Source organism: Gossypium arboreum, chromosome 9 (assembly GCF_025698485.1).
Source record: "Gossypium arboreum isolate Shixiya-1 chromosome 9, ASM2569848v2, whole genome shotgun sequence".
NCBI classification, from domain to species: Eukaryota; Viridiplantae; Streptophyta; class Magnoliopsida; order Malvales; family Malvaceae; genus Gossypium; species Gossypium arboreum.
Genome location: NC_069078.1, coordinates 35,040,936 through 35,057,422, shown reverse-complemented (window position 1 = coordinate 35,057,422; position 16,487 = coordinate 35,040,936).

The following is a 16,487-nucleotide window of genomic DNA, read 5'->3' as shown; positions in this document are numbered from 1 at the left end:
AATTTGAAATTCGAGTCCTTGTTCAGAACACACTCATCCCGTTTTGCAACCAACTCATCGTCGACTTTCTGAGCTTCACGAATTTGACGTATCAATAATGGTTTGGCTTTCAATTCAGCTACTATCACATTGTCGGGTAGGATAGACAAGTGTACATTCATCGCTCGCAAAGCAAACAGTGATTTCCGGCTTAAGGCATCCGCAACCACATTAGCCCTTTCCGGGTGATAATCAATGATGAGCTCATAATCTTTTAACAACTCGAGCCATCGCCTTTGTCGCAGATTTAAGTCTCTTTGGGTCATCAAATATTTGAGACTTTTGTGATCCGAATACACATGGCACTTCTCACCAAATAAGTAATGTCGCCATATCTTTAAGGCGAATACGATGGCAGCCAATTCGAGATCATGGGTCGGATAATTTTTCTCATGTGGCTTTAATTGCCTTGACGTATAGGCCACAACTCGCCCTTCTTGCATCAATACGCAACCCAACCCAAGTAGGGATGCGTCACTATAAATGACAAACTCTTTGCCCGATTCGGGTTGCACTAGAATTGGGGCTTCAGTCAAATAAGCTTTCAGTTGATCGAAACTTTTTTGACATTTCTCCGTCCATTCGAACTTAACATCCTTTTGGAGTAGCTTTGTCATTGGCGTGGCTATCGTCGAGAAACCTTTTACAAATCGTCGGTAATAACCGGCAAGCCCCAAAAAGCTCCTAACTTCGGTAACATTCCTTGGTGGTTTCCAATTGACTATGGCGAATTTTGTTCGGGTCCACCTCGACACCGGCGCGGACACCACGTGCCCCAAAAGCTAACCTCTTTCAACCAAAATTCACATTTCTTGAACTTTATGTATAACTGCTTATCTCGTAAGATTTGCAACACTAGCCTCGGTGTTCAACATGTTCGGTTTCATCTCTCGAATAGACCAACATGTCATCGATAAATACAACTACGAACCGATCCAAGTATGGCTGAAAATTCTATTCATTAAATCCATAAACACCGTAGGGCATTAGTGAGCCCAAACGGCATCACCAAGAATTCGTAGTGACCGTACCTCGTTCTAAAAGCGGTTTTGGGTATGTCCGATTCTCGGACCCTTAACTGATAGTACCCCGACCTCAAATCTATCTTTGAAAACACCGAGGCTCCCTTTAATTGATCAAACAAATCGTCAATTCGTGGCAATGGATATTTATTCTTTATCGTCACTTTATTGAGTTGACGATAGTCGATGCACAACCTCATGGTTCCGTCCTTCTTCTTCACAAACAATACAGGTGCGCCCCATGGAGAAAAACTCGGTCGAGCGAAACCTCTATCCGTCAATTCTTGCAATTGAACCTTCAATTCCTTTAATTCCGTTAATTCCATACGATACGGGGCTATTGAAATTGGCGTAGTACCGGTACAACCGATGCGAATTCCACTTCTCGAACCGGTGGCAATCCGGTAACTCCTCGGAAAAACATCCAATACTCACAAACCACTGGTACCGATTCGAGTTTCCTTTCCGTCTCTTTACTTCCAAACACATACGCAAGGTATGTTTCACACCCTTTTTCACATACCTCCGGCGGTCATAGAAGATATTATCATTGGCGCTCCTTTTAAATCAAGAGACTCGACTCGGACTACCTCATTATTTGCACTCCTCAAATCAATGGTTTTCCTTTGCGATCCACCCTTTGCATCATGTACGGTCACCAATCCATACCAAGAATAACATCAATTCATGAAATGGTAGAAGCATCGGATCGGCGGAAAACAGATTCTCGAATTATTAGGGGTATCTCTTGCACACTTTATCAACAAGCACGTATTGACCCAAAGGGTTTGACACTGAATTACGAACTCAGAGACTCAATAGGTAGAGTCTTCTTTGGATGCTAAGGTTTCACATACATATGAGTGAGTAGAGCGGGGTCAATCAATGCAATCACAATAGTATCAAAGAGAGTAAAAGTACCGGTGATAATGTCGGGGAGGATGCCTCCTCTCGTGCATGCTGGATGGCATATGCTCTAGCAGAGCACGGGTCTCGGATCGGACGGCCGTATTAGAGGCTCCTCTCGATTACCACCCCTACCTCCAGAGATTCTCGGGGCCTACCTCCACCGTCGTTCCACTAGGTCTTGCACCTTGCGTCTTATTCCTCTCATCTAGCTCCGTGCAATCTCTAATGAAGTGGTCCTTGAACCGCATCCATAATGAGCCCTATTAACAGACTTACCCCAACATTCACCTAGGTGTCGTCTTCCACATTGGGGGCATTCAGGTCTCTCTTGACGATTATTGCCCACACTAGCTCTCAAGTAGCTCTCGAGTCCGTCAATGGTCGGGCTCTAATGGAAATTCCCGATCGTCCTCGACTTCATTGGTGTCCTCCACGAACCTCTTTACAGCCGAGAACGGAGCTTTACTCGTCGATCTTTTACGGTAATCTCTTGCTTCAAATTCAGCCTTCTTCTTCTCCTTCCCAAGTTCTTCCGCCTTGCGTGCTCGTTCGACTAGTGTCACGAACTCCTTTATCTCCAAAATTCCCACTAGTAACTTTAACTCTTCATTCAATCCTTCTTCAAATCTTTTGCATATCGCAACCTCATCAGCCACACACTCCCGAGCATACCGACTAAGTCTTACGAACTCATGTTCGATTCGATATCTGATCATCCGGCCTTGCTTGAGTTCCAAAAATTCCTTACGCTTCGATCGATGAACTGTTGACTAATGTATTTCTTTCAAATTGGATTGAAAGAAATCCCAAGTAACTCGCTCATTTGGGACTATGGAAATTAAAGTCCTCCACCAATAGTAAGTGAGTCTCATAACAAGGATATAGCACACTTAAGACATTCATCGGTGTGCATGACAGTTCATCTAACACTCTAATGGTGTTATCGAGCGAACTCGGCCTTTTCGGCATCATCAAGAACTATGGCCTTGAACTCCTCGGCCCGCGCTTCCTAATCAAGTCCACGGTGGTTTACTCACCTCACAGGATCAATAACTGGAGGCATTGCGGGCTCTTGGGGTGGAGTATTTAAATTCGGGAATGGTTGGACAGCCGGGTTGGTTCGGGCATATTATGCGACCCACTCATTCATCATAGTGAAGAAGGCTTGTTTCGCCTTCATTTTGATTATTCGCGGATGACCGAGGCTCAACAGCGGTGTCCCTTGCGCGGAGCAGCCGCTACACTTTCAACGTCATCCGCCAAGGGTCTCTCTACCCGGGTTCCATTTACTAATCAAAACAAAATTTCAACCGTTAGAAGTCATCACATTTTTAAGCACTAACAATTTGGCATGTATAGCTAGACTCACACGCTATGGTAGTCCTAGAATCGACTAAACCATAGCTCTGATACCAATTAAATTGTAACACCCCAAACCCGAGACCATCGCCGTGTCGGACACGAGGGTTAACGAGACAAATCCTCTTAAAGTACCGACCAATTTGGCATTTCTGGACAGGCTGGAAAACTGCGTCACCGTCGCCTTAAAAATCATATCTCGAGTTTCAAAACTCGGAAACTGGTTTCGTAAATTTTCCATGAATTTAGACTCATATACCCATCCATGGATTTATTTTTAGAATTTTTGGTTGTGCCAATTGGTGCAGTTTATTAGTTAAAGTCACCCATGTTACAGGGATCGACTGCTCTGACCTTCGCGCGTTACAACTTGAATATCTCTCTGTACAGGGATTTAATACTGGTGCCGTTTGTTTCTAATGAAACTAAACTCAAAATGGAATCTGTACATATAAGGAATGACTCCTAATTCTTTCTGGATAATTTATGGTAAATTTTCAAAGTCGCGACAGGGGACCCAGAAACCGTTCTGGCCCTGTCTCACGAGAACTTTAATATTTCTCAGTATACTGCTCATATGGTCGTTTCGTTTCGTCCATATAAAAATAGATTCATCAAGGTTCAGTTCCATAATTTACTCACTATTTAATTCTACTTCTACTAGTTTTAGTGATTTTTCAATCTCATCTCACTGCTGCTGTCCGCAACAGTTACTGCAGTAGACTATGCCAATTTCATGAATTTTTCCTTGGCCTTAATCATCCATCATACATGACACAAATTATGGCCACCTTATCAAAATTTGAGTTTCTAAGACTCGTGGCTATAGGTTCTAGCATCCCACTCGACGACCACATAGGCCATTTTCACATGGCTTAAAGTTTACAACCCACAATTCGACAAAATATAATAGCCTATACATGCCAAATGTTCTTCAACAACAAAAACAATACCACAAGATTTCAGCCGGTGTGATGACTTCAACGACGGTTCCGAGCACGCAACAATACGAGTCCGAGAGACCTAAAATGGGTGACAAGAAAACACCGAGTGAGTTTACAACTCAGTAAGTCATAAGCATTCATCAATCCACCGATAAAGTTACTACTACATGTACAACAAATGAGGCTAGGTACTCGTCCATATCGAATCTATACCATAATACCTCGGACCTTTCGGTCCAATCTCGCACCAATTCATACATCCACATTTCATATTCTACACAACAAGATAATCAAGCATTTTACACATTAACTCATTTTCCAGCACAACCATACAATTTCAATCATCACATAGATTTAAGGCTTACCAAATTCAACCCCAAGCATGAACGTATTCTCTATTCGTCATGAGCTCGAGGTACTTACCCGATCCGCTGTCCATACTCAATTCAATGGAGACACACCTCCATATATATAGAGTACGCACACACAAGTGCTTACTACTCGATTTCGCACACTTAGTGCCACGTAATTTAAGCCCGCACACACGATTGCCATACCCTCCGAGCTCGCACACCTAGTGCCGTATTTTTCCAGCTTGCACACTTAGTGCCATATATTTCCAGCACGCACACTTAGTGTCGATCTAGTCACCGCATACACGTATTGTTCAAGACACTTAGTGCCGAAAGCAAACTTTCTACACATTTCACTATTTCTTTTACATTCAACAAATGTCATCACTCCATACACATACATTTTCATTTATATATATATATCATCCCATTAAACACAATTGCATAAATTTTACAATCATTTAAGCAATATCAAATACGTGCTTAATGACTTACCTCGTGTTGGGTAAAATAGTTCCAAGTCGGCTACTCGATGACCTTCGTCTTTCCCTTGCTTGATTCTCCTTCTTTAACTCCTTGAGCTTAATCAATAAATCACTAGTTTAACCATCTTGCTAAACATTCATAATTCAACTACACATGCATATGTATGCTTGTATATTCGCAACCATTCTTACTAATCGCCCATTTGGTCGATTATACACCTAACCGAATATGCACCAAAAACTTGATTCAACATTACCTACATACTCACTTTAATGGCGAATATATATATATATATGTACAATGTCAACTAACATCTTTTAATCACCTAATTTCATCTCATGAACATTTAATCAAATTTTCCCAATCTAGCATATATTTTCACATCCATTTGTAACATCATGTACAAACACATATACACATATATCAAAACACAAATTTTACCTATCATGCAACAAGCATAAATCGCACTTATGAGCATGCCATGGCGAATACATCCCACACCATCCCCTTTCAATTTTTGGTCATGGTTAAACAAAGAAAACTCCATGTCTTACTCAAGAATGCTAAAAGAAATTTCAAGAGTAGTCAATCCATCATTACATGTATCATCAACAAGCTTCACATTTAGCATGCAATGGCTTTAACACAATATCAACCTTGGCCAAATACCATTTCCATGGCATAACAAGGATTTGAACCATGGGCTAACATGAACATCAAGTTAGCAACTAAAACATGCATGAATCTCATGACACAACCTCAAACATACCTTAATCTTGACACAAGTATGACCAAATCTCCTTCTAGTTCTCTTCTAAACCAAGCATGAAGCAAAAATCCTTCCTTTTTCCCTTAGTATTTTCGGCCAAGAATTGAGAATGGATGAACAAATTTTTCTCCTTTCTTTTTTTCCTCTACTCACGGCAACAAGGGGGGCATCCATGCTCATTTTTTTTCATTTCTTTATTTTTTCTACATAATCCACTAACTAAACATGTTGGAAACATGTTCCCTTGCCCATAATCTTGTCATGGCCGGCCACTCTTCCCTTTTTTTGGGCAAATTGACATGCAAAACCACTCTTTTGCATGCATGTACTATTAGACCATTGTAAGATTAGCCTATCACCTTTCAACAATGTTTCATACAAGTCCATTTTAATAAATTCACATAGAAATGATCAAATTAATGCATGAAACTTTCACACATGCATTTACTAACATCATAAACATAGAATATAACTTTTAATTACTTATAAGACTCGGTTTAGTGGTCCCGAAACCACTTTCCGACTAGGGTCAAATTAGGGATGTCACAGATACTATGTGTACACCATGTAGACAAGAGAGCTACGGGATATATGTAGCTAGGTCGCCTGCATGGTTCCAGGTGAAAGACACCATATAGACAAGAGAGCTACGAGATAAATTGGCTAGGTCACATGGGTGGTACTGAGTGTTCACCATGTGTACAAGAGAGCCGAACTATATGATGGGTGGAGCTATGTGCTGAAACCACCAAGTATTGAGGATTGATCCGAAGTGTTCAACGGAAGACTCTCTATGTATTGCTTTGTGAGTTTTGTGATGAATAAGTGCAGGAACTTGGTTATGTGAATGATGTGTTCATTAAGTGACCAGGATGTGGTAAGGTTATAAACAAGTAAGTTATACATGAGAATGATTTCATGGTGAACTTGTGATGATGGGCCTATACTTGTGATGTATGAAATGTGGTGAAAATGATTTGTGATATGTATGTTAAAATGAGGTTAATACAAAGAAAGTGTGAAAGAGTGAACTAGCAATAAAACTGTTTTGGACAGTAGCAGTGACGTGATTTTGAAAACTCACCAAAAATAGTATAAATTGTATCAGAGAATGAATGAGATATCAAATTAAATCTTAATGCGTCTATTTTCATATAAAAGAAAAAGAGCAAGAAAAGGAGTTCTATATTTTGATATATTTATGTTTTTGTGAGACTGGTTCAGAATGATTATGTGATCCCTTGTTCTGACTTTGGAAAATCAAAAAAATTTGGATAAAAATAATTAGAGGCTTAAACTTATATTTTTAAAATCCCTAATGATCCTATTTTCAAGATAAATCAACAAGAACATCATCCGAGTTCTGTACTGTGAGATAATTAATTTTTAGTGAAGAAAGGTCAGAACTGTCAGAAAGTGAAACAGGGGAAATTTTAATGAATAAACTGTACTAATTGGCTAAACCAAAAATTATGAAAATTTTATGGTGCAAAAATATGTGAGTCTAGTTTCAGAGGAAATTTACAGATCTTAATTTGGAGCTTTGTAGCTCAAATTATAAATAAGTAAGTGACTATGACTCGTGTGGACAGTTTGGTGTGAGCATTTATTAGTAAATTGTGAAATTGTACTTACAAGAATGCTATATAAATTAAAGATGTGGAATGGAGAGGAGGAGGAGGAAAATAAATATATGTGGAATACATGGAAACTATGGTATATGAAATATTGATATAATGAAATAAATGATATGTGTTTATAAGAAAATAGAAAGAGAATGATATGTATCATGACATGTATATACATATATGACTAGTCTCAATGTAATGCTTGTTGGGTATGGAGTTGAATTGAAATGTTTCAGGCAAACATGTTATTTTGCACATCTGAATTGTGATTTTATAAAGATATGATCTAGTTTTAAATATGAATGCTTGATGATTAAGCTGAAGATATTTGGTAAGATGATAATCTTGGTATAAACGTATAAGTGGTACTATAATAAACAAGGTAAAATGAGTATGAGAGACACATGTATGATGACATACAAATACTATGTTTGTGGTTTAATTGAGAATATTTAATCATTAAATGAATTCCATGTTATATGCTTTTGATTTTGTATAAGTGTGTAAGAGATTAAGGTTGACCAAACTTGGAAAATAGCCTAGGTATATTCCACACAGGCAGAAACACGACCATGTGTCTCAGCCGTGTATGGAACACGACTTTGGGACACGGGCATGTGAAGCCTTAAAGCATGAAATTTCCAAGATTTCCGTAAGTTCTCGATTTAGTCCCGAACCCTTTCTAAAGTATGTTTTGGGCTTCGTAGACTCAAATAAGGGACTATGTGTAAGTGAATGAATGTTTTGAAATATGAATGAAATTTTATGGCCCGTATTTTAGTTTAATGTTTGTATGTTTTTCTGGTAACTCCTCGTACCTTATCTCGGCCTCGGGTACGGGTAAGGGGTGTTACATGTCTTACAGAGCTCGAGGACTCGTAGAGATTGGAAGATGGTGGAGTATTGTCAACACTATCTATTTGTCCCGTATTGGTATATAGATACTTCTATTTTGTTACAATGGCATGTATAGGTTTGTGGTTACTTGGTCTTATATGTTATTGGTTGGCCAATGTAAAGGCTTAAATGTTAAACTTATTCTTTTTGGTATATGGCCATAAGACATGGCTCATTTCGTTGTAGGTTATGACCTACCAACCATACATGTTTATGATAGAAATGTTCTTGTGATTATTAAATGTGGTATATCATAAATAGGCATTCGTAATATGGCCAAAACATTTGGAAATGGTTAGGCCATAATTGGCAATTAATTGTAATAATGAGCCAAGCCTAAATATGTTTCAATGGGACGGAAATCCTTATTATAAAAAGAGGATAATTGAGTATGTATTTAACCGATGAGATGAGGTTGACATGCAATAGATTCATTGATGATAGTCCTTGAGTATATTTGGGTCATGTTAAATGCAATTGGGATTCTTTTATGTGAGGAAATGATGAGGGAGAGCATTGGCTTGAAATTATATCCTAAAAAGGGTCCACACGGGTAGACACACGGGCGTGTGTCTAGGCCGTGTGTCACACGGTCAGCCCCATGGGCGTGTGGTACGGCTGTGTGTCCCCTGTACCTAAAATTTCTTTAGTTAGAATGCACGGTAGTAAAAACACGGGAAGAGACATGGCCGTGTGTCTCAATCATGTGGAGGGCAAGGCCTAGCACACAGCCGTGTATCTTGGCCGTGTGCCCCTAAATACATACTGATGTCATAAACAGAATGTCTAGGTTTTTAGACACAGGCAACCACACGAGCGTGTCTAGGCCGTGTGAAAACTCCTATAGGTTCGAAATAGAAAATAAATTCAATTAATTCCACACGAGTTAGGGACACGGGCATGTCCCAAAGCACACGAGAGTGTGCATTGTCTCCATACGGCGTGTGAGGCTTAACCTAGAAAATTTTCCTAAAATTTTCTTAGGTTCCTGGTTTAGTCCCGGACCATTCTCAATATATGTTTTGGTCTCGTAGGCCCATAATAGGGACACTAAGATGTTTTCTAATTGGTTTTAATTTGGAACAAAATTTTGTAACCCGTATTTTCTGAAAATGTCCGAGTATGTGTCTGGTCACGTCTCATACCTGGTCCTGGTCTCGGGTGGTGTTTCAACTTTACTCACACAAACCTCACCACAAATTCTTAAAAGTTCACTAATAAAGAAAAAATAACAGATTTTCACTCACAGTCGTGTTTACACTCTTTTAAAGGCTTTTTCTTCTCTCTACTAAACTCACACGCTCTTTGCCTTTTTCCGGTCACTCCTCCTCTCTAAGTTCGTAAGGAACTATTTAAACTTAAAAACAGCTATTGTGGGTCAGCTTGCAAAATTAATGTTCGGTTTTTGAGTAGGAATGTTGTGGGATAAAGGGTAGGCTTGAAATAAGGAATGGGAAATAGTAGACTATGGCCGAATGGTAGGTTGTTGATTTTGGGCAGAAAGTAGAACTTTCAAACTCAATAAGAAAGCGCTTGAACACTTTTTTTTTTCATGAATTTTTTTTCATTTGCAAAACTTAATATTCATTCCTTGAATTTGAATGGAGGCTGATTTTTTTTCGAATTATTTTTTCAAAGAAATACAAACCGTAATGTCAAGAACGTCAATTCATACTCCAAATTCGCTAGCTCTGATACCAAATGATACAAACTTGCCTCGGTGATATTCAAGTCGTTTAGATGCCCAATCGTGAATTTGAGTAAGTTGTTATTCGTTTCAAAACAAGATAAGTTTAAAAAATAATAGGCTGAAGAAAGAAGGAAATCGTTTTTAAAAACAATAGGATAGCAAAGTGGTTAAAACAAAGAAAATGGATAATTTACTAAGGCTGAAAAAGAACCAACAATATTGGATTGTTGACCCGAATCTCAAATGGCTCTTAGGTGTTTTATGGTTTAAGGAAATTAACAAAGGATAAACCTTGACCCACTATCAATTAGTGATAGGAACAAAAGGTATATGAACGCCACACTTGAAAGTGATAAGTTCAGTTAACAATGGAAAGGATAAATGCCACAAGCAATGCTTGATAAGTCAAATTAGTTCCAAAAGAACAAAGAGAATTGGATAACTCACAAATCTCAAATATAGCATAAAATTTAGCAACAAGAAGGTTGTGACACCCCTAATGTGACCCTAGTCAGGAAGTGGTTTCGGGACCACAAAACCGAGTCATAAAAATAATTAGCTGTCATATTTGATGCTTATTATATGTATATATGCATGTGTGAAAATTTCATATTTGAATTTTGTTTAATTGTAGGTGAATTCTAGTAAATAGGACTTATGTGAGAAAATTTAGAAATGTGCTAGGCAAATGTAAAGTGGCCTATTAATGCATGTTATAGAAATGATGGGGTTGCATGTCAAATTGCCCAAAATTTGAGCTAGTGGCGGCCATGCTATGGGTCATAGCATATTTTAAGCATGGTGTGTTAATGCTTCATGTTGGAAAGAATAAAATAAAAGAGTTAGTAATAAAATTAGGGATGAAGGGTGAAGAAAAGAAAAAAAAGTATCATCTTGTTCTTCTTAGCCGTACAAGAAGAAGAAAGTTTTTGGTTGCTTTAATTTTGACTTAGAAGATGGCTAGAAGGAGGAAAACTATGATTTTAGCTAGTTAGGTAGCTGAAATTTCAAGTAACCCGTAATCCATCGAAGAAGAAGGAGAGGGCTGCAACAAAAAGAAAAAAAATGGAGACAAACTTGCATGTTGAAGGAAACTAAGGATTTAGCTTGTTAGAGTTGTATCCTAAGTTGGTAAGTTTTCTAAGCTCTCCTCTATCTTTATCTATGTTGTAAAGAAAAATGATGATGGGTTGTGGTTGGAAGGCACGAATGTGGGTTGTAGAAAAGAAAAGCTCTTGGATTAGTTGTAAAAATTACTACCGTCCAATTTTGTGCCTTCGTTATGCTGCCCAAAATTTGAACAAATTAATGGTTCTATTTTCATGCCAATTAGGGGTTGATAAATTGAGTTTAATAGCTAAAATATTATGTTATTCTTACTAAGTTTCAATTGTTAGTAGTGACGTAACAATTTGACAATTAAATGCATAAATGACTGCTGGAAATTTGCAGCTTGAAAACAAATTGTTCCAGCATGTAAATGCTGATTTGAATGTGCTGTAATATGAGGAGAAATTGGTCTATTGCATGCTTGAAATAAAAGAGAACAATGGTTGTTAAATATTAGTTTTGTTGCTAATCGAATGGGTTTAATTCATTGTTCAAGGGGCTATAAATTGGTGTTAATTAAGCTATTCGGATGGATTAATAAAACAGCTTGAATGTTAAATAATGCTTGCTGTCCAGATTGAAATTATGCTAGAAGGTTGAACAATTGTTGTTCAAATGAAACTTTGGAGTGTTTAATGGACTCCATGTTGCTAAAATTTACATGAATAGAAATTTCTAAGCTTAAATTGTAAGAATTTGAGTTGTGTGGTTTAAATTATCAATCTTTCTTCCTAGTCGAATATGTGTTTATAAAGTTAAGTTGTTAAATAGATTTTGAAGTTAGCCCATGTATTTATTTTTGAATTTAAGAAGAATGATACATTCGACTATGCTTTGATGTGAATGAATTGTTGTTATGTGAATAAATATTTGTTTGATGATATATGTATTCGGAAATGAGATAAAATGTGTATTAAAGTAAGTTTCATGGTGATTATGCTTGTGATGTTGGGTTAATATTCGGCATTGAGTAATGTGGGGTAAGGTGATTAATCGGCTATGAGATTAGCTAAATTGAATAGGTATGTTTAATGATATGCTTAGTATAATGTATGATCTTATAACTCGGTTTGGTATTGAGATAAAGGTTAGATGTATGATTGGATTTTGGTATGTGTTAAATTGGTTAATCAAAGATTAAATGATATGTGATTGCCAAATGTGATTGTTAAGTGAATAATATTAGTTAAGTACTTAAGCAAATCTATTGTTTTACTTAAGCTTAAGAGCAAAGAGGATTAAAGTCGGATAGGGGAAAAGAGAAAGTAAACGAATAGCCGTGGACATCTAATCATCGACCACTTCCGAGGTAAGTTTTAAGTGATTAAACGTTGAATAAATTCAATCATAATAGAACATAATGAGTTGATTTAATAAGATATGATGTGGCCATGATATGTTTTAAACTCAAATGGTAAGTTTATAAGTGTTTGGACTTGGAAATTTAAGAGCAAATTGTAATAATTTGCTTAGGAAAACAGCAGTAACGTGATTTTAGAAAATCACCATAAATTGTTGGTGTGGAATTATAGGCTGAATAAAATATGTAATAATATCTTAATTAGTCTAGTTCCTTATAAAAGATGCCGTGTGAGCAAAGAAATTCCCTATAAAGAGATATTTAAAGTTGTGTGAGAAGGTGTCAGAATGACTCCGAAATCCCCTGTTCTGTTTTTAGAAAATCGTTATAATTTGCACAAAAATGGTTATAAGGTAAAATTTATATGCTTAGACTCCTTAATGAGTCTAGTTTCAAATGAAATTGAATATAACACATTTTGAATTCTGTACAATGAGAAATCTGATTCGTAGTGAGGAGTGGTCAGATTAGTGGAACAGTGAAACAGGGGAAAACTTTAAGAAAAATCTGGTATTTATTGGCCACACCTAAAATTCTTAAAATTTTATGGATGAAAGATACATGAGTCTACATTCGGGAAAATTAACGGCAATTGATTTTGAGTTTTGTAGCTCCAGTTATAAACAATTTAGTGACTGTTGCTCAGAAAACTGCTTGTAGTGAATATGTGATTTTGTTGTAAACTTTGATGAAACTATTTGAGTTGCTTATAAGCTATTGCTGAAATTGATGTACAAGAAAAATATGAAATATGTATGAGATATATATATGTGATAAGGCCTAATGGCTGATGTGATGAATGTGAAAGTGTGTATATATGTGATAAGGCCTAATGGCCGATGTGATGAATGTGAAAGTGTATATATGTGATAAGGCCTAATGGCCGATGTGATGAATGTGAAAGTGTGTATATATGTGATAAGGCCTAATGGCCGATGTGATGAATGTGAAGGTGTATATATGTGATAAGGCCGAATGGCCAATGTGATGAATGTGAAGGTGTATATATGTGATAGGTAGAGTGGCCAACGTGATGGATGTGGAAGTGTATAAATGTGATAAGTCCCGAAGGGCATTTGTGTTAGTACTATATCCGGTTAAAACCCCGCAGCTTTATGCGAGAATATTATCACCGATTAATGATCGAGGCTTCGTGCTCGCATTTATATCCGAGCTCTAATGACCCGATGACTACGTGTGGAGACTTTGTCCGGTAAGCCCGAACTAAAGGTTTCTTTGAAGATTCAAGTAAAGCGTAAGATTATGCGACTTCACGGTGACAATTAGTAATAAATACGCTCAATGCGTTAAGTTGGTCGTATGTATTTTGAGATTATATTTAAGTTTGATTTAGACTAAATCACAAGGTCGTTATGTGATGCACATGTGAGTGTGAGTAAAGCAATAAGACGTTCTATGATTATTGTGCATTTGGTCAATGTGGGAAGTCGGTAAAAATATGTAATGTACCTATGATCATAAGAGGTCACCATCAAGTGAGAATTTATCGCCTATTACATATGATGAGATGTGCATATTCGGAAAAAGGGATGGTATGCCCGAAGGAAGAGTGAAATAAAATACGAACAACTATGTTATAATTTGATTGTTATCTGTTGACACTTTGCTTGAAACTTATTAAGCATTGTAATGCTTACTCCGTACTTTGTTTCCTCTGTTTTATAGATCTCATTTGGAAGCTACAGTGCTCGGGGATCGCCGAAACTAGTCACATTATCACCATCCTTTGCTTGGTATCTGCTACGTTTTGAATTGTAACACCCCAAACCCGGCCGGACGTTATGACCGGATCGATGCACCACATTGATGCGTTCAAAACATTCCAGACACTTAGTTTGGAAAAGCTGAGTTGGTGTTGTAAAGACACTTTTAAAGGTAGGTTAAAGTGAATAGAAGCAGTGCACCAAGTAGGAAACCGTAAAAAGAGGAGGTGAGTCCGCTTGATCGCTTAAGTACCAAGCTCTTCCCGGATCCAATCCTAGACATGCACACCACCATTGCCACACTCTAACATCTCGTATAATTTTGAGAAAATCGTTTGATTATGTCCGTCTTAAGAAAATGTTTAAGTTGAAAACGTTTGTTTAAAATATTTATTTCCTTGGAAAAACATTTACTTTATGGAAACTTTATGGCGTCATCGTGATCTTTTAAAAATCAAGTAGTTTTTATAAAACGAACCCTAGTGCTAACCAGTTTAATAATCCCCAAAATAAAAATAATTAAAAAGAGCGGCCTTATTACAACTTTAAACATAATAAAATAAAATAATCCAAATTAAATGCTAAACTTATTTAAAATTGGCAATCCATCTTCATGGCCACTCTGAATCCCTTGACTCCAAGTCCACCAACTAGGGCTCACCGCAAGGAGGGAAGAGGAAGGGGTGAGTTTGGAAAACTCGGTGTATCTGAAACCCATCCAAAGCCCAATTCAGCTCGAGCCCATTGGGCCTAAGCCCTATTCAGATATCAAGACACAGAGGTCAAGCCCTTTTCGAATCTGAGCAAGGCCTTAGCCCTTTTACATAACAGTGTGGCCCATAGGCCCAGTTCAAGAACATGAGTATCAATGAAATAATGAATGCAAGCCCATCCGGGAGACTACTCAACCCACCAACCGCTACACCGCCTGCATCAGCCCTACACACCATGTGGGAATATCTCAACCCACCCAACCACACACACCACATTTAAAGAACGCACTCAAATTCATCGATTGAGGCAAAGCCTCCAAGACGTGGATGAACCACTTTCGAGACTTCCTCCATTAATACCCCAACCCCATGCAATGATATTAATCAGTGCATATCATGTAAATACAACATTGATCAATCATGCGTTCACCAATTTAAAACCCTAGGGGTATATCGGTAATTTTGCTCTTTAGGGTAATTTGGTAATTTTGCTCTTTAGGGTAATTTCGTGATCTACGCTCTCGCACAAGCTAATTCAGTAATTTTATCGTTTTATGCAATTTGATTCCACCATCTACCTAATAAAGCTAATTTGCCCATCTCTTACCCATATTGGTCCAGAAGCCCATTGGGCCCAGTTTTGGCCCATCAAGCCCCTTTTTCCAAAATACGCTAAAGCATCACGCGTAAGTGCTTACCACCTTGCGGTTCCAGATCTAACAATTCCTCTATGACTTGAGAGCATTCACATACTTACATGACCATGAAATGCCGGAATTTGGCATTTCGCTTTTTTTAATTGAACTAAGAAAGGGTGTTCTAGACACACCGATTCATGACGATCGCTTCGAGATCCCTTTCGATGTCCTTTTTGCCAAAATCGATAGTTAGCTCTGAATCCGATTGCTCCAATGAACCACGCCTTAGATTCAACGCTTAAGAAGACTTTACCCCTTACTCCCACTTGATTTCCACGCAATCTAGTGTAGATTTATCTATCAAACGACGGTAGAACTCGATTCCCCAAAGTCTTGAAGTTTTGCTATAAGCCCCAAATCTATGGTTTTTCGGCTTTGTGTGATGAAGAAGATGATAATGTGGGGCTACAACGGCTTTGAAGAAATCGGCACAAGCAATGATCACAGATTTCGCTTTTATGGATTCGCAAAAGTATTGATGAATAGCGGTATGATGAATAGTTTTGAAGAAGAAGAAAGAAAAATAGAAGAAGAGGAATAGGGAGGTGGTAGTTTGACTAGAGAGGAAAAAGAGAGGAAAAACAACCCTAAGGTGTTAAAAGAAGAAAACGGCACCACTCAATACCCTAAGTGCCGAAATACTAACAACATAGCCCCCGCCGATTTTTCCTCTTCAATTCCCATAATTCGCCAACTCCTAGCCTCATCCAAATCCTTAAATCCCTCCCTTATCCCTCCTTAATCCAAGCATTTAAACCGATCCAACTCTCCTTTAGCGTAATCCAC